General features: G+C 38.7%; 1 protein-coding gene across 5 annotated transcripts in view; it reads right to left on the reverse strand.

The window, feature by feature from the left end:
* EXOC6 (exocyst complex component 6) overlaps positions 1-23,058 on the reverse strand; it is a 364,257-nt gene that overhangs the window by 282,484 nt on the left and 58,715 nt on the right. For 3 of the 5 annotated variants that reach the window (XM_059169440.1, XM_059169439.1, XM_059169436.1), the window contains exon 2: positions 12,408-12,478. The exons of 1 other annotated variant lie outside the window; for it this stretch is intronic. The gene's annotated coding sequence lies outside the window, so the exon portion shown is untranslated. Of the gene's footprint in view, positions 1-9,081; positions 9,267-12,407; positions 12,479-23,058 lie in introns of those variants that run through there. One more of the 5 variants, XM_059169438.1, reaches the window with a different exon arrangement.

The following is a 23,058-nucleotide window of genomic DNA, read 5'->3' on the forward strand; positions in this document are numbered from 1 at the left end:
GGGAGCCTGGGTGGCTCAGTGGGTTAAGCCGCTGCCTTTGGCTCAGGTCATGATCTCAGGGTCCTGGGATCGAGTCCCGCGTCAGGCTTTGCTCAGCAGGGAGCCTGCTTCCTTCTCTCTCTCTCTCTGCCTGCCTTTCCGTCTACTTGTGATTTCTCTCTGTCAAATAAATAAATAAAATCTTAAAAAATAAATAAATAAAAAATAAATCTATTGGGGCGCCTGGGTGGCTCAGTGGGTGGCTCAGTGGGTTGGGCCGCTGCCTTCAGCTCAGGTCATGATCTCAGGGTCCTGGGATCGAGTCCCGCGTCAGGCTCTCTGCTCAGCAGGGAGCCTGCTTCCTTCTCTCTCTCTCTGCCTGCCTCTCCATCTACTTGTGATTTCTCTCTGTCAAATAAATAAATAAAAATCTTTTAAAAATAATAAAATAAAATAAAAAAATAAATCTATAAGAAAAAAACAAGAACAAGAACTCTCATTCATTTTGGAAATGCAAAATGATACAGACACTATGGAAGATAGCTTGATGGTTTCTTACAAAACTAAATATGTTCCTAAACATGTTCCAGCCATTGTGCCCCTTGGTATTTACGCAAACAAGTTGAAAACATATGTCTACACAAAAACCTGCATATGAATGTTTATAGCAACTTTATTCATGACTGCCAAAACTTGGAAACAACTGAGATTTCCTTGACTAGGTGAGTGGATAAGCTGCGGTACACACAGACAATGAAATAGTATTCAGCACTAAAAAGAAATGAGCAATTGGGGAGGCCATGCCTGTGTGGGAGAAGGGGTTTAAGCGAGATCTCTGTACCTGACATTCAATTTTGCAGTAAACCTAAAACTGCTCTAAAAAATAAAGTATTTTTAAAAAATAGATAAATACAATGTAATAATTAATACACAGCACTTGGTCTTCCAAAATGCTTTCAGGTTTATAATGAAGATTTTAAAATATCCACATATGACCATGTTATGAGGGAGATATTTAAAAGACCAGTAGTTGTGACTTCTGTGCCCAATAAAACACCAAGGAAAAAATAAACCAGTTTTCAAATCCCACAGGAGAACAAATGATAAAAACATGATACTAATTTTATTAAGAAATTTCTGGCCAGAGCATGTGGTGGCTCAATCAGTTAAGTGTCCAGCTCTTGGTGTTCAGTTGTGCTCAGCGTGGAGTCTGTTTGAGATTCTTTTTTTTTTTTCCCTCTCCCTCTCTCCCCCCATCTGCCCTCCCTGCACTCATGCACATGTGCACATGCCCACTCGCTCTCTCTCTCTAAAATTAATTAACTAATTAATGAATGAACAAAATCTTAAAAAAGAAAAGAAAATTCTGGTCAGGCAAAGAAGACAGATTATACAGAGAAGCAGGAGCAGAGCAGAGCAGATCTGGCTCTTATAGTGAGACTTGGTCCCACAAATTTCAGCTTTCTAAAAGGTCAGGAAACAGGAGTTTAGTGACATTGTTCTTGGTTGAAAAGGCAAAGATTCTCATTGAATTAAACAACCGAGGAGAGTCTGGAGAAGTCTGTCGTGGGTCCAATGGTTTTTAAAGGGTCTATGGGGGAAGGGTCTTTAACACAGGAAAAAAAGACACTGCCAAGGCTGTGGGAAGGTCAGAAGGAGTAGGTATACTAACAGGCACCCCACACTGGCAGGTCTTAACCAGAGCTCTCTGAGAACTCCTCCTGAGAGACCCTGTCCAGCTGGAGAAACACTGGTCTGGAATGTTCTGACTTTGTTACAAAGACCAGATATGTACTTCTCCTCTTGCTTCCCCAAATAGTCATTCATTCACTCTCTCCTTCATTAATATATATTAATAAAATACCTCCCACATTCTAGGCTGTGCGCTAGATGCTGAGGTTGCTCAGTAAGTGAAAGAGAGTGCTTGCTTTCATGGAGGAAGATGCAGACAATAATATAGTAAATAATTATGTAATAACATGTCATGTGAGAGGGGCTCTGAAGATAAATGAGACAGGTAAAGGAATAGAGTGATGAGATATTGGAGTGTTGGGGGGTTATTTTATTTTTTTAAGATTTTATTTGTTTATTTGACAGACCACAAGTAGGCAGAGAAGCAGGCAGGGTGAGGCAGGAAGCAGACTCTCTGCCTTGATTTCAGGACACTGGGATCATGACCTGAGCCAAAGGCAGAGGCTTTAACCCACTGAGCCACCCAGGTGCCCCTGGGGGGTTATTTTAGATGAAGCTTTTCTGAGGGGGTCAAGTTTGGGCAGAGACCCAACTGAAGGAGTTTTTAAAGAAATAGATTTAGTAATATCATCTACAGGAACATGATGAAATGTCTCTGTAGGTATTCTCAAATACGAACTGAAAAGAGGCACCTGGGTGGCTCAGTCAGTTAAGTATCCGCCTTCAGTTCAGGTCATGATCCACGGGTCCTAGGATCAAGCCCCACATTGGGCTCCCTGCTCAGTGGAGAGCCTGCCTCTTCCTCTCTGTCTACCATTTCCTCCTGCTCATGCTCTCTCTCTCACACTTGCTCTCATTCTATCTCAAATAAATAAGTAAAATCTTTTAAAAAGTAAATATGATCTTAAAAAGTGAAAATGTGGTACCCAACTGAAAACAAGAAGTTGGAATAGGGAGACTAAGAAATGACCAGTAGAAGAGGATGGTGGATTTCTGTATCAGACAAACCTGACTGGGTTTGAATCCCTGCCCTGTTGTGTGACCTTTTACGAAGTTCTTCAACTTCTTTAAGTCAGCCTTAATTCCCCCACCCATAAAATAAGAGCCAACTAAAGTATCAACTTTCCTGGGTTATTATAAGACTTCTAAGAATTCAATGAGATGGTATATATAAGACTACCAAGCCAGTACCTTGTCGTACCGTAAAAGTTTTTTAAAATTATAGCTACTATTATTTACCAGAATGTGACAAATTGGTTAATTTCATTTTCTTACCCAAAAGAATTTTAAAACAACATGCTTAAAAGAGAAGAGAAGTTTTAATCTAGAATCTATGGATCTGTATCTTGAGGATCAGAATGTCCATGGATTGTTTTAAGATGTCTGTAAATTCCTGAAACTGTGTGCAAAACGTGGGGGGTTATATGTGCATTTTTCTGAGAAGAGGGCAGAGGGCTTTCATTACATTCTCAAAGTAGACAATGACCTCAGGAGTTAAGAGCTATTGCTTTTCAAACCAGCATTTTACTATCTTTGTTATTTGCCTGATTTTCCATTTCAGGTTATTCTAGTTTGTTCATTCATTCCTTCTTTCTTTCCTTCTTTTTTCTTCTTTCTTTCTTTTTCAAGATTTTCTTTATCTAGGGGGTCTGGGTGGTTCAGTCGTTAAGTGGCTGCCTTCGGCTCAAGTCATGATCCCAGAATCCTGGGATCGAGTCCCGCGTCAGGCTCCCTGCTCCATGGAGAGCCTGCCTCTCCCTCTCCCTCTGCCTGCCACTCTGCCCACTTGTGCGCTCTTTCTCTCTCTCTCTCTCTGTCAAGTAAATAAATAAATAAAATCGTAAAAAAGAAAAAAAATATTTTATTTATTTATTCGAGAGAAAGCATGGGAGAGAGAGACCGCACAAGCAGGGGGAGGGGCAGAGAGAGAAGCAGACTCCCCACTGAGCAGTGAGCCCAATGCAGGACTCAATCCCAGGACCCTGGGATCATGACCTAAGCGGAAGGCAGGTGCTTAACTGACTAATCCAGGCATCACTTATTCTAGTTTTCTGATTGCAGAGTATTTTTTTCAGAACAATGAAAATTTTAAAAATGAACAAAAATATTTAAAGCTCTCTCTTTCTCTTTACCATCTTATTAGTTTAAAGACTTTATTGATTAGTGACAATATTCTTTTATTCTCCTTTTTACTTGCTAGAGCTAGAAAGTGAGTTCTTACTCACTTTGATATTTCTTTCTGAAAGATGCATCTTTTCCTTGGGTTGACTTTCTGATACTATGCTTAAAAGAGAGTGCTGCTTTATCATACTCCTTTCTTACCTAAATAGCCTAATTTCCATTTTTTCAATGGAATTTTCTTTTATTTATCATTTGTGAGTACAGCTGAAACCCAAGTTGTATGAGTGATACACTCCTTAAAAAGAAGAGAGTAAGGAAAAGAAAAGAAAAAGAAGCAGCTATGCAATCTGAGTCTATTAAAAAGTATGGACCAGATTTAGAATGCACAAAATTTTACAGTGAAATTTACAAATTTATCAAAAACTCACATATCAATTGCAACTTGAGGAAGTGGCACATTGTTTTTAGACCTGCATACAGTTTGCTAGGACATTTGCTACATTGGCCATATAATGGACTGTTGCTGGTCCCTCACGTTGTCTGGTTGATTCTTTGGTAAGAAGTTAACAATATCTGAAGAGCCTGGGCCTCCTGAGAGAAGAGACTCTCTGAGTACACTATTCATTATGACTCTTGATAGCAAAAAAACAAAAAACAAAAACAAACAAACAAAAAAACACCTACCTTAAACTGCACTAGGCACACAAAGAGAATTCATAGGCTGGAGCAACTAAAAAGTCTAGGAGTCAATTTCTAGATTTAGACTCTACTGGAGGAAGGTCCCACACTCTCAGGCCCTCTCTCTATCAACCTCTGTATCTCAAAAAAGCCCATGCATGTAAGGGTCCTGGTAGATCAAGGCTTAATTTACCTTATAACCAACACTCCCAGCAAGAAGGCTTCACTTCTTCAGTAACTCCAATGGAGGTTCTTGCAGGAATTAGGGGCATCCTGCCTGTCCTCCCTATACATGGTTTGTGAATGGGGATGTTCCTTCTGATCCACATGGGCTGAATATGGGAAAGAGTGGATTCCCCAAAGGAAAATGGAAGTTCCATAGCAGCTGCTATCCAGTGCCTCTCAACATACATTCCTCCTCTTCCCTGAAGAAATTCTGTCAGGTAGAACAGAGATGTTGATCTAAAGAAGAGTTTGTTCTTATCCTGATTTCCAAGATGAATTATGATTAGAAACCTTATTCCTTCAGCCCTAGGATTGGTCATATGCTCCAGTCCCAGCCACCAAGAAATACAACAGAAGTGTGCTGAGAAGAGCAATTTGGAAAGATGAGCTTTGTTGGAAAAAATATATGGTATGGTTCTTTTGCTCTTTTACCTTTTATCCCTCTTTCTACTTGGAATATGAATGTGATGCCAGGGAGGAAGCAGCCATCTTGTCACTATGAGGCAATGAGCATGAGGATGCATATGAACACCCCCCACCCAAAAGTTGGTAGACCAGAAAAATAGAAATTTTCTGGATACCTGATAGCTCCAATGAGCCCCTGTACTAGGCTTGACTGTCAACCTCCAGCTTACTATGTGATACAAGAAACCCTTAATTGTTTAAGCCATTGTTGGTTGTATTTCCAGTTACTTGTAACCAAATACATGCTATTACCAGAAGAATAGGGAATGGATGCCTGGCAGTCAAAAACAACGAATTTTCACCAGAGATACTAGAATATAGTAGTACCCACCTTATCTCGGAAAGATACATTCCAAGACCCAACGTGGATGCCTAAAACCAGACAGTACTGAAACCTATATATTATGTTCTGTCTTATATACATGCCTATGATAAAGTGTAACTTATAAATTGGCTTAGTAAGAGATTAAAAACAATAACTAATAATAGAAGAATCATAACAATATCCTGTAATAAAAGTTATGTGAATTGGGACACCTGGGTGGCTCAGTTGGTTAGGTGGTTGCCTTAAGCTTGGGTCATGATCCTGGGGTCCTAGGATCAAGCCCTGTGTCGGACTCCCTGCTCAGTGGGGAGCCTGTTTCTCTCTCTCTCTCTGCCTGCTGCTCCCCCTGCTTGTGCTCTCTTTCTCTGTCAAATAAAGAAATAAAATCTTTTTAAAAATAATAAAAATAAAATAAAACTTATGTGACTATGATTTCTCTCTCAAAATACCTTACTGTACTGTACTCACACTTCTTGTGATGATGTGAGATGACAGAATGCCTACACGATGAGATGAGTGAGGTGAATGACATAAGCACTGCAACGTGGCATCAGGCTGCTACTGACCTTTTGACAATACATCAAAAGGAGGAGCATCACCTTCTGAACCGCCGCTGACCATGGGTAACTGAAACCATGGCAAGCAAATCCATGGAAAAGGGGAGACTACACTACTAATAACCTAACGCTGTACTTTTCCATTTCTTCAAATATGTACCAGGAAATACCTTCTAAGTAATAGGAAGAGTAAGAAGAAATTGAAAGAGGATGCAGAAGAGTGTGAAAGGGTATCTCAGACTGATTCAGTTCACTTTCCTTCTTCACTGACAACAGGTAGGATGATAAATACCAAGTCTACCAATTAAAGATGAATTTGAGTGAACAAGTTCTTCTTTTAATATGTTAACACCAAGCTGCCTAGAAAACTTACACCCAAAGCAGTCAAAAGAGAATGGACTTTAGAACAGCATTCAAATTCTATCTCTGCCACTTATTAGCTATGAGACCGAAAGCAAATTATACTTAACTGAGTCTCAGTTTCCTCCTGTGAAGGATGGGGATAATGACTTCTGTCTTGCAGGGTTGGGATTTTTTCCCCCCTTAATTGCTTTTTCAAAAAAGAAGTTTTATTAAGGCATAATATATATCACTGGTTAAAGAGAAGTTATACCACTGGGGCACTTGGTTGGCTCGTTTAATGGAGCATGAAACTCTTAAGCTCAAGCCCCACACTGGGTGTACAGATTAATTTTTTAAAAAATTTTTAATGTAAATAAATAAATAAACTATATATCCAGGAACCATGCCATCTAAACCTTTACACCTAGAAACCACACTCTTTTTCACATTCATTTATTCATGCTTCATTTATTGGACACCTCTTATGGGCAAAGCACATGTACATCTCGCATACATAATTTTATATTCTTATGAGCAATTTGATCACTTGTTCAACAGCAGAAACTTACCATGTGTTTCCTACTCACTGCGCATACTCCATAAACAACACCTACCAGATGCGTTGTGTCAAGGCCCCACATGAATGTAATTTTCATTCCCCCACTGGGATTTCTGTCATTTTTGTCTGTTTGTATATCCCCATCATATAGAATAGTGCTTGTGATATATTGGGCACTCAATAAATATTTGTTGAATGGGTGAATGAATCTTTTACCTCTGTTGGGTTCCTATAATAGGTAGACCTTCTTTCTATTTGAACCTTCCTATTTCCCTAAGCATGTTGAAATCTGTTTATTTCCTGAGGTTCACATGAGGCTTAAAATTGTGAAATAAAGGGAAGGATGCCTGCTGACTTTAGTCACCTTAAGAGAAGTGGTAACACACTGAAATTGACACAAAAGATAGTTCAGCCCAGGTCAGGTCAAATGGATATAAGCCAAAGATTTAGTCATTCTGAATTGCCACATCTTTTTAAGACAATATAATAGCAATGGCCAGTCACTGTGCTAAGTACATTATAGAGACGATTACATTTATTCCTTCTAATAGTCCTAAAAGACAGGTGTCATTACCCCTACTTTACAGATGAAGGAAGTGGGAATTAGAGAAGACAATGTATCTAAGATCAAGCACCCAGATGGTAAGTAGTGGAGCCAGCATTCCAACTCAGGTCTTGTTGACTCTAGAAAATTACTCTGAACCACTTTGCCACATTGCCTCATCTGAAAACCAAAGCCCCTGAATGGGAAATAGACCTGTACAGAAGCAACCAGATTCAATCTTTAAGGAATCTTGAACCATGAGTAAGAGAGGGTCAAGATCCAAATCTCAACATTATTATTCATAGACACTCAACACCATTAGTACCAGGCTTTTACCCAGAGAAGGCAAGAACTTCCCCTACTGATCAGCTGTTACTTATTTTAAATACCACCCCTCTGAATGACTCTTATTCACATACTATCAAAGTAGGTCATTGGAGATCAATAATATTCTACGTGAAAGCATGCAGGCTGGAAGTATTTTTTAACAATTTTGAGTTTTGGGGGCACCTGGGTGGCTCAGTTGTTAAGTGTCTGCTTTTGGCTCAGGTCATGATCTCAGGGTCCTGGAATGGAACCCCGCATTGCATCGGGCCCCCTGCTCAGCAAGAGGCCTGCTTCTCCCTCTCCTACTCCCCCCTGCCTGTGTTCCCTCTCTCGCTGTGTCTCTCTCCCTGTCAAATAAATAAATAAATACATTTTAAAAAGAAACATCTTTGAAGCTTTTATTATAGAAAATTTCAAACATATCAAAAAGAGAGAGAAAAGTATGGCTATCCACCACTCAATGAGTATAATCCAGTCCTAAAAATGTTTCCTCTAAATGAACAAGGAAAACAAACTTAGGCAAGTGTGTTAGTTTGCTAAGGTTGCCACAATAAAGTACTACAGATAGCATGAATGGAACAATAACAGTTTATTCTCTCACAGTTCTGGTCTAATGACAAAAAATCATTACACCAAAAGCAAAGGAATTACTGTTTAAAAAGTGGTATAAATTTTTCAAGAGCCACTATGGTGAAAAGTCATTAATTGAGCAATTATTCTTTAAGTCTCTACAGTGAGCCTCCAGGGTTCAAGTCACCCAGCTTTACTTATCAACCTATGGCCAATCTTGTTCCAACTATTCCCTCACCCAGTGCCTGCTCCCCTGCCCAGATTATTTTGAATCAAGTCTATATCACATTTTATCTATAAACTAGAATTACTTTGGAAAAGAAACATTGCTCAGCTTTTAACAGATGACATGCAAACCACAGTGGAGCAAAGTTTTACAAGTATTGCCCAATATTACATCAAATTTCCTGATAAAAGAATCGTTTCATACTAAGCATTTATGGTTTAGACATCATTTCAAAGCTCAACTCTGTCATTATTAGCTGTATGACTTTTGGCAAATTTTGTAGCTTCTGTAAGCCTCAGCTCCCTCATTCAAAAAAAGGGGGCTGATAAAGGTATTTCACATTGTTGTATTGAGTAAAAAAAATACATAATTCACTTAGCACAGACCTGGCTTCATAAATGGTTATAAAGATAGCTAAATTTTTCTTCTAATATCTGGCATAGAGCGAATGTTCAATAAAGTGTTACTTACCACACAGTTATTTCATTGCTGTGAGGGACTCCTGGGACACCTGACGGGCTTTGTTGTTATGGTTACCCAGGCTTGATACTGCTGATGAAACTATCTGACTCTAAATCTAGAATCCTCCTCCAAGGATGGACCTTCCCGAGGCACAGCTCAGCTGAGCAGTCCCTCCCCTTCTCCTCACACCCTCAAGCTAGTCAAAAGTCGCCCTCAAGTTGATACTTAAAGAAAAGTAGGTAAAGCAGAAGTTAGAATTCACCAAACTATATGTGAGCAAGTGAAAGGTCTAGAAATAGCTCCACATAGTAAGCATGAAAAGATTTTCAAAAGCCACACAGCAGCTATGCAAATATGCTACAACAAAGAAATGAAGAAAATGATAAGACAATAAAACAACAGAATGAGATGAAAAGGGAGACAGAGGAAACAAATCAAGGGCCAAAGGAATACTACTGAAGAGCTATTAAGAAAATATAAACTAAAGGGGAAATAATACATATTTCCTGAAAATTGAATTATTAGTGCAATAAATAGGCTTAGTTTTGTTTTTCAACAAATGCAAGGAAAAAATTCAAAGACATTAAAATAAGTGTAGAGAAGATAATAGAAATGAAAGAAAGACCAAAACACTCTGACATAACGACAACAGACATCCATGAAGCAGCAAACCTAACAAATCATACAGAAAAAAAAAGTTTAGGGGCGCTTGGGTGGCTCAGTGGGTTAAAGCCTCTGCCTTCAGCTCAGGTCATGATCCCGGGGTCCTGTGATCGAGCCCGGCATCAGGCTTTCTGCTCAGTGGTGAACCTGCTCTTCTCCGCTTCTCTGCCTGCCTCTCTGCCTACTTGTGATCTCTGTCTGTCAAATAAATAAATAAAATCTTAAAAAAAAAAAAAAAAGAATCAAATCTGCATATTAAAGAAGCACACATGTTGTAAACAAAAAAATGATATAACATAAGCAATACTGAGATATATCTCAGTTGTACCTGAACTTTAAGGATAAACAATTCTTCAGGTAAACAAGCAAGAAAAATAAGTAATCCACAAGGGGTTCTGTTTATTTTGTTTTTGTAAGTCAAGGAGGCTTCAGACTCTCCCTGGTCTTATTCCATGCCAGAGGTACTGAAACATCCATAAAGACGAGTTGTCATTCATTTATAATGGTAAAAAGCAAACATCTCAAATATGAAGATTAAAAAAAAAAAAGACCTCTGGGAAAATAGCACACATGAATCCTCCTTAGAAAAAACATCCAATGATGATTCAAATGAAGAAGATAACTGAAGAAGTCATGGTAAAAGACCACATTCTGTACCTTTGGCAAAAGGCAAAAGAGCAGGGTGCCTGGGTGGCTCAGTCAGTTAAGTGTCTGTCTTTGGTTCAGGTCATGATCAAGCCCCACATCAGGCTCCAAGTTCAGTGGGGATTCTGCTTCTTTCTCTGTACCTCCCCACTCTCTCTCTCTCAAATAAATAAATAAAAATCTTAGGGGGAAAAAAAAAGACAAAAGAGCAATATCCACCAAGTTCTAAGAAAAAAAAAGTGTGACTCAAGATTTTATATCCAGCCAGGTTATTTTTTCAAGGTAATAGAAAGACATTCTCAACACTATAAAAACTTAAGGAATACAGCTGCTATAAGCTATTCTTGGGGATGGGGGTCTACTTGATGATGAAATCCACACAAATCAGAGAGGAATTAAAGCAAAGAACTCAAGAATGAAGAAGAGATGATTTAAAAAAAAAAAACTGGTACAGAACACTGAATTCACTTAAATATAGAACAAAGATGATTAACCAACTGTGGAAATTATGGTTACACAACAGAATGTGAATATTAAAAACCATAACCACATAAAAATGAAATGAACCAACTAGACTCAGTAGAGGAAAGAGGAGATAGAGGACTGTGTAGTGACTGATGTTCTTAGCTCACCTAGAGGGCATGAAAGACACTCTCTAAAAGTACAATGTGAAAATGAAAAAAAAAATGATGATTCAAAACTGTCAATGCCTATTACAATTTCTTCTCAAATCTTATGAGTATCTTTAAAGAACTAATGTTTCTTGTTTTTTTTGGCCTTTTTTTTTTTAAGATTTTATATATTTATTTGACAGAGAGAGCACAAGCAGGCAGAGAGGCAGGCGGAGAGAGAGAAAGGGAAGCAGGCTCCCTGCTGAGCAGAGAGCCTGATGTGGGGCTCCATCCCAGGACCCCGAGACCATGACCTGAGCCAAAGGCAGATGCTTAACCCACTGAGCCACCCAGGTGCCCCCATTTTTTTTTTTTTGTTTTTTTTAAAAAGACTTTATTATTTACTTGAGAGAGAGAGTGTAAGTGACAGCATGAATTGGGGGAGGCGCTGGGTAGAGGGAGAAGCAGACTCTCCTCAGTGAAGAGGGAGCTCAATGCGGGGCTTGATCCCAGGACCCTGGGATCGTGACCTGAGTCGAAGGTAGATGCTTAACCAATTGAGCCACCCAAGTGCCCCAGAACTAATGTTCCTTGTAATAAACAAACATTTAAAGTTCAATTCCCTCACTTTCACTTTTGTAACAGCTTCACTTTAGTTCCTTTTTCTTTTGTTAAATTTAAATAGGATTAAAGTAGCACATTCAGAATGATCTCATTCTTGACTAGCAATCTTTTTTTTTGTATGTAGGCAGGATGTTGGAAGCAATGTTCTCTCTTATGACAAGGGTTAAATGGTGGGTTTAGGGGTAGTTTTTATTTCTTCTTTCTTTTTTCTTTTTTTTTAAAGACAGAGTGTGTGGGGGCAAGGGGAAGGGGTAGAGAGACAGGAAGAGAATCTCAAGCAGACCCTGCACTGAGCTCAGAGCCTGACTCAGGGCTTGGTCTCACCACCCTGAGATCATGACCTGAGCTGAAACCAAGAGTCCAATGCTCAACTAACTGAGCCACCCAGGCACCCCAGGGGTGGTTTCTTCTCCCTGTCCTTTGCTATATTCTTCTTCTCCTCCTTTTTCTTCACCTTCTCCTCCTCCTTCTTTAAAGTGGACTTGCATTATGTTTACAAAAACAGTAATCAGCGTTCTAAACTGTAAAAGTGAACACAGAAAAAAGTTGGGTCAATGCACAGAATCTCTACCATAACTCACCTGGTTATGAGTCCATAGATAGGACTTTAACAACCCTAGGCCACATAAATGCTCTATAAAAAGAAAACACCAGTTGTGAAGAAAATGCCATGTAAGCAATGGTAGTAAAGACGATATGGACAAGGTGGTAGGAGGGCAACCTGAAAAAGTGGCACAAGCTTTGGTTTGGGAGTCACAAGACCTGAGTTCTTGTTCTGGTTCAGATACTTACACTTTGTGTCACCTTGGATAATCTCCATGTCACCTTGGGCACATCACTGAACATGAGCACATGGTCCAACACTGCAAAATATTCCCATTTCTCACGAAAAAGTAGGAGTATGTATTTTTAGGTAAAATATCATGGTATTTAAATTCTGGCAACTAACCCAAAATATTTTAAACACTTAGACTAAATAGAGCATATCTGAGGTCATATTCAGCCTGTGGTCTTACCACTTGGTGATCAACACCATTCACATCCCCCATCAGTGGACAAAACTGGGACTAATGGGAACTTTCCAGGAGTCTGCTGGAGCCAGTTCATACACACTCACAAGATCCATATGTGTGATTCAATGACATCACACTGGTAGACTGAAACCAGCCATGGTCACAGTATTTACACCGTTGAAATCATAGCTGGTTAAGAAACATTTACTATAATACCACTGTAGCTATCTGTCCCAACTGATCCTATGGTTATTGTACTTCATGTCAGAATCAGAAGAAATCTAAGATATTTAGTAAGAAGTGAAAAGTTAATCTAGTTAAGGCAAAAAGGGGAGAATTTTTTTTAATTTAAATTCAATTAACTAACATATCATGTATTATTTTGTTCAGGGGTACAGATCTGTGATTCATCAGTCTTATATAATACCCAGTGCTAATTACAACACATACCCTCCCCAATATCCATCACACAGTTACACCATCCCTCTATTCCCCTCCCCTCCAGTAACCTTGTTTGTTTCCTATGATTAAGAGTCTCTTACAGTTTGTCTCTCTCTTTGGTTTTGTCTTGTTTCATTTTTTTCCTCTCTTCCCCTATGATCCTCTGCCTTGTTTCTTAAATTCCACATATCAGTGAGATCATATGATAATTGTCTTTCTCTGATTGACTAATTTGGCTTAGGATAATAGAAAAAGGAGGGAATTTAATTGAAAAAAAAAAAAAAAAAAAAAGGATTGATCTACCAATCCTTAGGGAAACCAGAAATGTGGCCTTCTGATTAATACAATAAAAGTTAGGGGAGCCTGAGTGGCTCAGTTGTTAAGCGTCAGACTTTTGATGAACTCAGGTCATGATCTGGGGGTAGTGAGATCAAGCTCCTCGGGTGCTGCATGTTCAGCACAGAGTCTGCTTGTCCTCCCTCTGATTTCCCCCTGCCCCCTGCTCACATGCTCTATCTCTCTCATATAAATAAATAAATAAAATCTTTTTTAAAAATGAAAGAAAAGCCATAGGACTCTTTGCCACCTAGAATCCCTCTCTCTCCATCACTAGTGTTGGCCTCTCTGTGGGTCTTAGCTTCCTTCCCTCTTATAGCTTCTCTGTGGCAAGATCAAGACTAGAGGTAGCAAAGAGGAGCTCTTGCTCCCCAAGAGCACAGGTCTGCTGCTGGCACATAGGGTTCCTTCTTCCTCTGGAAGAAAGAAGAGAGGGAGCCTCACACCAGGGTGTACAACAGTTTAGTAGGAAACACAGGCTTGGTTTCGATCCTTCCTGGCCCCATCTGGGTGCCTGGGTGCAGTGCACCAATTGCGTAACTATATATAATGGCGCCGTATAAACACATTCTCCGAAAGTACTACTTTTCAATAAGTTTTGGCTAAGATGCTGATGTAATGATGTTAAGAATGTGATGAAAACACAACAGGGAAGGAAGAATTGTTGGTTCAAATTGAACTGAAAATATCCATAGTTAAGCTTGGAAATCCAAAAGAAGGGGCCTCCCCTCACCTTCCCCTATTTTATAAACTTGGCATTTGGGAATAATTTGAGATTTACGAAAAACTGCAAAGTCACAGTTCCCAACCCAAGAAATGGAATGGCCCAGATGAAATACTTCTGTAACCTTACTGAGACTTGAAAAAGTATAAACATTTGATTTCACTTTCTGTTTAGTCCATTAGCAAAAAAAAAAAAAAAAAGTGAAGGTGGCTTTAAAGTTCAGAATCTTGTGCTAAATTTGTTTGAAATTGTTTTGAAATAATCGCCAAGTGGTTATTTCCCCATACTTATCTCCATATAATATCTAATATTGAAAATAAAGTCAAAGGAAGGAAAAGGCTATTAATAATTATGACAAGGGCAGTTCATTCATAGCCTTCATTCATTTGACAAGTTTGCCACAGCTTTTGATATGCCCAAAGCATATTATGGTAAAGGGCAAAGAGTGATGTGGAAGATAAGCACTATCTTTACCCTAATGGAACTTCTAGTTTAATGGAGACGGGCCAAAGATACAAAGGCCTGGAGGACAAGGGAAAGAAACTTAAGTTTGTGAAATGGGATGACTAGGTAGGACCTGTGACAAACCGAAAAGAAGATGTACTAACTAAAGTTCTTCAAGTTTAATTTTAAGAAAAGCAAATACCAAAACAAAAATCTATGTGGGCCATGGAATACATATGCAGGTACATTAGGCCTATACACTTCTTGAAACATTAAATAATTGCAAAAATAATCATGTAAGTGAAAGTAAAGACTATTTTTTCAAGTTTATGATGCTATGAGGAAGTCTAGTAATGGCCCCTGACTACAATTCCTAAAGAAATTATATTTTCTCAGAGACCTGACCGATTAGTAGAACTCGGGCAATAAGCACTGGGGAAAGAAGATTTAAGATAAACATAACAGTAGGGGAATCAGGATCTTTGAAGCTGATGGAAGGCCCAGAGAATAAGAGGGGAAAATACCAAGAGATGAGCTGAAGTTCGAGGGACCAGATAATGAAACACTGCACAGGCTGTGTTGAGAATTTCCAACCTACCCTAAAACTAATGAATACTCATTAGAGGATTAGAAACAAGGTAGTGATTTGTTCCTTCATGTGTACTTACAAATCACTCTTGTTGGGAATATATAGAATCAAATGGAGAGAGTCGTCAAGATTGAATGTGGCTGGAACAGTCAAGATGCTAATGCGATAGTTCAGGTGGATGTGTTGGGAATGGACCAAGGGGCCGGTGGTCAAAATGGAGAGATATTTTATCATTTGGAATTAGGAGTAGTTGTGACAGAAAACTCCAAATTAGTGACTTGGACAAACAGATGTTTATGTCCTTCTCATATAATTGAAATCTACATAATTGAGAAATGGGTATTAAGGAGGGCACTGGGTGTTATATGCAATTGATGAATCACTAAATTCTACCCTGAATATATATACACTATATATTAACTAAATAGAATTTAACTAAAAGATTTTTTGTAAAATAACTGAAGTCTGCACTTGGTCAAGCTAGAATTGGATTAGTAAATCCATAGTCACCAAGAACCAGATTCCCTTTATCCTGTTTCTCAACATGTGACTTCTACCTTGTAGTCCAAGATGGCTGCTCTAATTCCAGCCATACTGTTTTCATTCTAGCCAAATGAATGAGAAAGGGAGGGGAAAATGTATGTCCCCTCCTTCTAAGAGCACTTTTAGAAATGAAACATGATGCTTTCAGCAAAAATTCATTAGCTAGAACTTATTCACATGGCTCTATCTGGTTGCAAGGAGTGTTGAGAAATAAAATGGTCGTTCTAGAGACTACAGATCCAGCAAAAACTCAAGAGTTCTATAACAAAGGATGAAAAGAACGAACACTTGGGGAAAGTCAACATCTTCTGAAATGGAAATAGATAAAGTTGAGATATGTTTTAGAAATAAAATTAACAGGATTTAATGATCAATTTAATGGGGATTAGGTGAGGAAAAGAAAAGAAACAAACCTGATTTTCACTAATCTGTAATAATCAATTGGATAAGTGATACTACCTTTCCAGAAATGGAGAAATGAAAAAAGCAGCAGATTGGAGACAAGGGAAAAGAATTAGCTACTGAGAGCATATCCATCCAGCTGGCAAAATTATAAGAGAAACAACTTAATCGGTGTTCTTGCATACACTTTCAAAGATGTTCTATGCCCCTAGGTACTCTATACCATACATCATGTGTATATGTGTATGATCTGTGTCCATAACCACATGTACACATACACACGCACACACACACACTTATTTTTTTTACAAAAAATGATAGCTTTCAATTATACCATTACGTATCTTGAATTATTCACTTTGTGTGCCAACAATATAGATCTATGATTTTTTTCTTGGCATTTCTCTTTTATTTTTTTTAAAGGCTGTATTTATTTATTTGAAAGGGAGAGTGAGAGTGAGAATGAGAAGGGAGAAGTTCAGAGGGAGAAGCAGACTCCTGGCGGAGTTGGGAGCTCGATGAGGAACTCGATCCAGAGACTCCAGGATCATGACCTGAGCTGAAAGCAGTAACCAACATGAGCCAAGCATGACCAAATGAGCCACCCAGGTGCCCAGCATTTCTCTTATAAATCAATAGGAAATCAAAACTAGAATCATAAATTTAAAAATGCAATAATACTGTTTTTTTATTTACCTGTATACGTAAACAAGTGTATAATTACATTTGCTCAAGATTTTTATTTCTTTTTTTTTTTTAAAGATTTTATTTATTTATCAGAGAGAGAGAGGGGGAGAGAGCAAGCACAGGCAGACAGAATGGCAGGCAGAGGCTGAGGGAGAAGCAGGCTCCCTGCCGAGCAAGGAGCCCGATGAGGGACTTGATCCCAGAATGCTGGGATCATGACCTGAGCCGAAGGCAGCTGCTTAACCAACTGAGCCACCCAGGCATCCCAAGATTTTTATTTCTTTGTATGACCTATAAAGTTATACCTGAGAACTCCCCTTAACACTGCTTTTTTTTTTTTAAGATTTTATTTATTTATTTGATGGGGGATAAGAGAGCACAACCAGGGGGAGCATCAGAGGGAGAGGGAGAAGCAGTCTCCCCACTGAGTAGGGAGCCTGATGCAGGACTCAATCCCAGGACTCTGGGATCATGACCTGAACAGAAGGTAGATGCTTAACCAACTGAGCCACCCAGGTGCCCCTCCCTTTAACACTTCTTATATAGTAGGTCTATTCTTAATAAACTCTCTTAGCTTTTGTTTATCTGGTAATATCTTAATTTTCCCTTTGCTCTTGAAGGATGGTTTTGTCAGATGAAGAATTCTTGACTTTTCCCAACATTTCTTTTTAGAGATCCACTTAGTTGAGAGAGAGAGAGAGAGTGAGAGAGCACCACATCTGCACGAGGAGGGGGAGGAATAGAGGTGGGAGGAGAGAGAGAGAGAGAGAAAATCCTCAAGCAGACTCTCCAGAGTCTGATGTGGGGCTTGATCCCAGGACCCAGAGATCATGACCTGACCCCAAACCAAGAGCTAGCTGCTCAACCAACTGAGTCACCCAGGAGTCCCTCACCAACATTTTAAGTATTGTTTCTGCCTAAGAAATTGGTTGTTAGCCTTATTAAAAATCCCTTGAACACAATGAGTTTCTTCCCTCTTACTGCTTTCAAGATTCTGTCTTTGTCTTTCAACAGTTCAATAATAATGTGTCGCAGTATGAATTTCTTTGAGTTTATCATACTTGGAGTTTGTTGAGCTTCCTGGACATATCAGATTGGGAAGTTTTTGGTCACTATTCCTTTAAGTAATCTCTTTGCCTCTTCCTCTGTCTCCTCCTTCTAGGACTTCCAAAACACATTTGTTGGTTGGCTTAATGGTACCCACAAGTATCTTAGGTTCTCTTCATGTTCCTTTTTTTTTCCCCCCTGATTCTCCATATGGATTATTTCAATTGTCCTATCATTAAGTTCACTCATTTGTTTCTTCTCTCTGGTCAGTCTGCTGTTGAACCTCTCTAGTGAACTTCTTATTTCAGTTACTGTACTTTTCAGCTCCAAGATTTCTATTTGGCCGTTTCTTTTCATTTCTATTTCTTTATTGGTATTTTCGTTGTGTCCATACATTATTTTTCTGGCTTCCTTTAGCTCTTTGAGCATATTTAAAACTGTCAATTTAAAGTCTTTGTCTAGTAACTCCAAAAGATAGTTTCTGTCAGCTTATTTTTATCTCTTCAATAGGCCTTCTTTTATCTTTGTATAATTTTGTGATTTTTTAAATTGAAAACTACACATTTGAATATTACAATATGGTAAGTCTGGAAATCAGACTTTCTTCCTTCTCCAGAGTTTGCTGTTCTTGATTATTGAAGGCCACAGCTGTCCATTTGTCTGTAATTTTTCCAAGCGCTTCTTGTAGAGACTGTATTCCTTGTTGTATATTGTCATTGAAGTCTGTTTCTTACCTGTGTTCAGCTAGTTCTTTGAAAGATACTTCCTTGATGCCAGGAATTAAAACACCAACCAAACAAAAAATAAACATCTCTCCCATTCTTTGCACATTAGCTGTGTTGGGGCACTCTTTCAACACATAGCCAGAATTCTTATAGTTTTGCCTTAGCTTTCACCTGTTACTTGCACCAAGCCTAGAGATCATCCCAAGTAGAAAGGTGGGGTTTTCCTGGGTCTTTCCTGAGGATGTGTCCTGTCTTGGGCATGTATGTGGCTTTTTAAATTCCCCAGTATATATGTGGGCTTTTCTGAATGTCCTAATTTTCAAAAAAAAAAAAAAAAAAAAAGCCCCATCTTTCCTTCCAAGCTGTAAGCAGTCTGTTGTATGCCTACCAAGCTGTAAGTAGTCTGCATGTAATCTTTATGCCCCAGGAAGCTGCAGGGTTCCTTTATTCACCTTACAATATCTAAGTAATGTCCACCACTTTTCTGCCCAGAATAATTTCTGAGTTAAATAAAACAAAGGCACACCTTGTGTTAGTCCTTCAGGTATTCTTCAGACAGAGTAGAAAGGACAAACACAATGACTTGCTAATAAGGCTTCCTCTGCTCTCTCTGGAGCCAAGACCAAAGTCCCACACTGGGAACTTAGGCTGCTTTCTTCAAGACTGTCACTGCACCAGAAAGGGGTGGGGCAAGGGTAAGGAAAAATGCCACAGAGATTTCCTACTACTTTTAAGTTCTTTTTCTTGATTCAGCATTTGCTTGGTTGCTCTAAATTTTTTACTATCTTCCAGAGTTCTGACAGAGTTGGCTTTAACAATTTCTGACTTTTTATAAAAATGTTTCTGGCAGGGGATGGATGTTTGGAGCTGCCTAGATTATGCCGATGATATCAACTTTTGGTAGGCTTTTCAACTATGAATTTTGAAATAATTTCAGACTTTAAAAAAAAGTTGCAAAAATAGTGCAAATAATTCCTCTACTGTTCTATAGCTGTCCCAAATGTTAACATCTTTTTTTTTTAAGGATTTTATTTATTTATTTGATAGAGATTACAAGTAGTCAGAGAGGCAGGCAGGGAGAAAGGAGGAAGCAGGCTCTCCGCCAAGCAGAGAGCCTGATGCGGGGCCCTAACCCAGGACCCCAAGACCATGACCCAAGCCAAAGGCAAAGGCTTTAAACCACTGAGCCACCCAGGTGCCCCCCAAATGTTAATATCTTTTATGAACACAAAAAAATTGATCAAAACCAAGAAATTAGGGGCACTTGATTGGCTCAGTCAGTTAAGCATCTGCCTTTGGCTCAGGTCATGATCTTGGGGTCCTGGGATCAAGTCCTGCTCAGCAGGAAGTCTGTTTCTCTCTCTGCCTCTCCCCTCACTCATGCTCACTTTCTCTCTCTCAAATAAATAAATAAAATCTTAAAAAAGAAAAACAAGAAATTAGTTTTGATACATTACTATGAGCAAATATACACACCTTCAGATGTTTCCAATTACCTTACTAATGATCTTTTTTGAGTCCAGGATGGAATTCAAAATCACTCATTTCATTTAGTTTTCATGTCTCTTAAGTTTCCCCAATCTGGGAGAATTCCTATCTTTTTTTGTCTTTCATGACCTTGACAGTTTTAAAGGGCACCTTAAATGAAGAGTCATTTAAAGTATGTCTCTCAGGGCGCCTGGGTGGTTCAGTGGGTTGAGCCTCTGCCTTCAGCTCGGATCATGGTCTCAGGTCCGGGGATCAGGCCCCACATTGGCTCTCAGCTCAACGGGGAGGCTGCTTCCCTCTCTCTCTCCGTCTGCCTCTCTGCCTGCTTGTGATCTCTCTCTCTGTGTCAAATAAATAAATAAAATCCTTTTTAAAAAATATATGTCTCTCAATGATATTTCTTAATGGTTAAATTCATGTATGTATTTTCTAAAAAGATTACTATTTAAGTGATATTGTATCATCCCATTGCATCATATCAGAAAGCATATGATGTTGATATTGTAAAGATAGTTTAGAGAGTTCTCAGCCCGTTTCCCCTAATGTCAACATCTTACATAAACATGACATCTTTGTTAAAAGTAAAAAATTAAAATGGGTTATTAACAATACTATTAACTATAAACATTACTTGGATTACCAGTTTTTTCACTATCCTTTTTCTATTCCAAGACACAATTCAGGACCTCACATTACAATTAGAGGTAGCTCCTTTTTTATATGAATACTCTCACTAACCCATAGTACAGGAGTCCCACCCCTTCCCTTTCCACATTAGAACCTTGATTCACTAATAATACGGTTACCAATGGTTACCAAGTTTCACTTCTCACATCTCCCCACCACGAGAGAGGAACTGCTCATACTTTCTGTGGTTCACATTCAACAATCCTAAAGAAGGGTTTTATTTGGATTGACTTGTGACAAGTGGCTTCCACTGGAACAATCAGATATGACTGAGAAGGGAGGGTCTAATAATATGACATAGCTACTGGGAGTCTACCCTAAGGAAGCAGAGCTGTTCCTACACAAAGGGAATCATTATAAACTGGGCAGTGACCTCATCAATAGTAACCACATAGCCCATTCACCTCATTTCACAGATGAAGAAACTGAAATATGAAGAGATAAGTAACTTTCCGAAGGCGCAGAGCTAGTCCTTAATGAGATGAAGGTCAAACCCAGGCTTTCTAATTCCCAGTCCTAGACATTTGCCTCTACATCCCTACCATGATGGTGGTACTAATCCCAAGAATTAAAGAATGTGAAATTAGATGTGAACTCAAAGTTTATCTAGCTCTTGGTGATGTGTGAATTTCCCAGCATAACCAAGCTGACTTTAGAGTAATGGAAGCTATTCATATTTATTTTTCTCTAATATTGAGGTTTCCAAAGTAATTCACATTCAGCAGGCTAGGATGTAAATTGTTCTACTTAGCAAAGAATTGCGTGGAGTAGAGGTGGGGGGTGAGTAGAAAGATATCCATCAACAGGTTTGTTAAACAACCTAGACTAAAACCATGTAATAAAATACCATACAACGTATATGTGTGTTGACACAGGAAGCTATTTCACAAGTCTTAAGTAAAAAACCAAATTCAAGTCAAAGGTGTGAATAGTGTAAACCCATTTATGTGGGAGACAATGGAAACAGCAAATGTCACCACACTGTTTAGTCTTCATCAATGACAGGTAGGATTAGAAAATACTTTTTAGTTTCTTCATTATAATTTTCTATCATGCTTGAATTTTTAAGCAAGTATGAACTGAAGGCATGACACTAAGTGAAAGAGGTCAGACACAAAAGATCATAGAGTATAAGATTCCATTTGTATGAAATGTCCAGAATAAGCAAACCCATAGAAATAGAAGGGAGATTACTGATTGCTGGGGGTGGTGTGAGGGAGGAGTGGGTGACTGCTTAATGAATATGGGGTGATGAAAATGTTTTAGAAACAGATGAAGATGAGGGCTGCACACTCTGAATGTACTACCTGCCACTGAATTGTACATTTTTAAATGGTTGACAATGTTTCATGAATTTTGGCTCAATTAAAACAAAATATTTTCCTGAAGAGAGGAAATCTCAGTATCCACCTATGCTCTACTATGGGCCTTGGGCAAATTGCTTATCTTTGCTATGTCAGTTCATCTATAAAATAAAAACTGTTGAAGCAGCTGCTCTCTAAAACCCATTGAGGCTCTAATACTATGATTCTAGACACATTCAACTTTTATTCATTCTCTTTTGATTCAGGCAGACTGGATAAGCTATTTTTCTGACATCATATTGCTGACCTAATATGAAGAGGGAATAAGAGGTAAACCACTACTTTTAGAGATCACAAATGCATAGATTCATCTAAGCCCAATAATGAATGGCAAGTGATCAACAAAGTATGTGGGAGCAACAAAGTCAGAGGAGTAAAGTTAATAACCATAGGTAATGTGTACTGATTATCTTCCATAGACCAGTTACTGTGTTAAATGCCTTATGAATATTATTCATATTTTCACAGGCGATCCTTAGAAGAAAACCACAAAGCTCCAAAATGGTAAGTAACTTGCCCAAGACCACTCAACTAGTAACAGGCAAAGTGGTGTTGAAACTCAGGTCTATTTATACTCCAAAGTCTGTGTTCCTTCCACTTTTTCATGCTGTTTTCCAAAAAGAAAAAGCACTGAAGGAAAATGACCTGGTGCTGAAGGCAAGGAAACATAAAAGCAAACTGGAAAGAAAAGATAAAGAAAAATGAAAAGGGAATGAACGGTGACAATCCACAATTATCTCTATGGTTGAGATTGGATCCTCTTTAGGCTAATGTTCACCCTAGTCTTCCTGTATGCTTTCTGTATAATTATGACAAACTCTGTTTTTTTTTTAACCATAATCTGCTAAGAACAAAGTTTCACTGAGTTTAAAGAATCTTATATGCAGGTTTCCATGAAGGGAGGTCTAAAAACCATTAGATTGAATATTACTGATTGGATATTATTTTGTCCT

This window comes from Mustela lutreola, chromosome 4 (genome assembly GCF_030435805.1).
Source record: "Mustela lutreola isolate mMusLut2 chromosome 4, mMusLut2.pri, whole genome shotgun sequence".
Lineage (NCBI taxonomy): Eukaryota > Metazoa > Chordata > Mammalia > Carnivora > Mustelidae > Mustela > Mustela lutreola.